Raw genomic sequence first — 1908 nt, 5'->3', positions numbered from 1 at the left:
TTCCATCCTCTACTCTCCTCACCCTCATTCTCTTAAGACCAGAGTTTCTCATTGCTGATACCTCCTCCTTGTTAAATGAGACCTTTGTCAAAGTGGTTTCTCTTCTGCCTCTGATCCCTGTAATGGGTAAAGGAAACCATTCTGGGTGGCATCTAGCTAGGGAAAGCCTCTTCTTTGCTCTCTATTGCTGTCAGAAGATTCTAGAATCCGAGAGACTTGGGTTCACATTCTGGTTCCCCCTTACCAGCCATGTGAGTGACTTAACCTCTTTGAGCTCAGATAGCTTCCACATACATAAAACAAGAAATTATATCCATTTCATAAGGGCGTCGTGGAAAGTAAAGAATGCCTAGCCTGGCATATATTAGCAGCTTCATGAATCCATGTCCTCTTCAAGATGTCTCCCACTATGAAGGTGATTTAGCCTTGACTAGTAGACGAGCCTCAGGACTGGAGGCCTCCCACTGTACTATTTTTAGAACGATATGCTCTCCTCAGAGAGCTCAATGTTACTTGTTAGAGTGGTAAGAAAATGTGAATATTTTAATTTACCCAGTCATCATTAAAGACAGTAAAATAAAGCTAACAGTTTAAGTAATCCCCTTAAGTCACTCGATGAGAATTGCTTAGTGTGCTTTTGTGTGAATGCAGCATTGTAGCTCATGAGATTGAAATTCGTGCTTCAGAAAAATGACAAATATGCCAGGACACTTCGAGATTACTCATGTGTAGCTAAAACCTTAAATATTTATCCACATATATCAAGGATCGACTGGCCTTCAAGGCTTCAGAGAGGGAGGTAGATCTCTTCAAAAAGTGCAACCAAGAATGGATGGTAAGGTCCCATCAGCAGAGGACAGCATCAACCAGGCATGGACAAGGCCACCAGCGAGGGACTCACGCAGTAGGGGAGACTCTATGCTAAAGGTCACTCTGTTTTCCTTTTGTCCTCCTCGAGTGTTGGGAAAACTGAACAGGCTCTAGAAAACTAATGAAGATGGCCAGGTTGCTCTCTGCCCTGATCGCTTTGGAGACTATGCTTCCTTTTTGAGCTATATGCCTTGGATTGTGAGCAGTGGTTTAAAGGACTTTTTTTTTTTTTTTTCAAGAGAGAAAGGATTCCTTCCTTTTTGAAAGGAAAATAAAGCAAATAACATCATTAGTCACACAAAGTTCCTGTGGAGAGTGTTCTGGTTCAAGGACAGATTGAGGATGAGAACAGCAGGTAATCTTCCTGTAGACTTCTGCATCCCGAATTGCATTCTGAGAGGCTGTTGTCATGTAACTATGGAGGTAGCCCTGGGACGTCTAAAAGAAGCGCTCAACTTTTCCTGTAATGACTATTTTAAAGATATCAGTATATAAACCTGAAATCTGCATCTTTGCTCTGGGGAGTGGTGATAGTTAGGAGGAAAGGTAATATTCTGGATTCGATCTCTGCTGTGTTGGCTTAGGGCTCACGAATTATCTATAAGGTGCTGTGAGGGTGTTCTTTAAGCCTCTTTGACCCTATAGTTAATCAATACCCAGCACAGTGCCTGAGACATGCAGAGTCTCACAGAGTTGATAAATGAATAGATATGTGAATATTGCCTAGTATAGAAGTTGCTCTGAAGTTCATTCTTAAAACAGAGTGTGGGTTTGGGGACAGTTAAGGATGAGGACTTGGATGAGTCCTTGATGATACCATTCGCATGTGGGACTTTGCATGCGGACCAAGCCAGACATCTGCAAGATCCCTTGCCTTTAACTGAAAACAGGTTCTGTCATTACTGTCATTCATTCATTAGTTAATAAATACTTCTTGAATAAATATTATGTCTACTATGTCCACACAATGTTTTGCACTGAAGAAAAGATAAACAGATAAACATCTCTGCCCTTGGGGAACTTAATGTATTAGTGAAT

The sequence above is a fragment of the Pteropus vampyrus genome, unplaced genomic scaffold (assembly GCF_000151845.1).
Source record: "Pteropus vampyrus isolate Shadow unplaced genomic scaffold, Pvam_2.0 Scaffold173, whole genome shotgun sequence".
NCBI lineage: Eukaryota > Metazoa > Chordata > Mammalia > Chiroptera > Pteropodidae > Pteropus > Pteropus vampyrus.
This window is presented reverse-complemented; position numbering follows the sequence as displayed.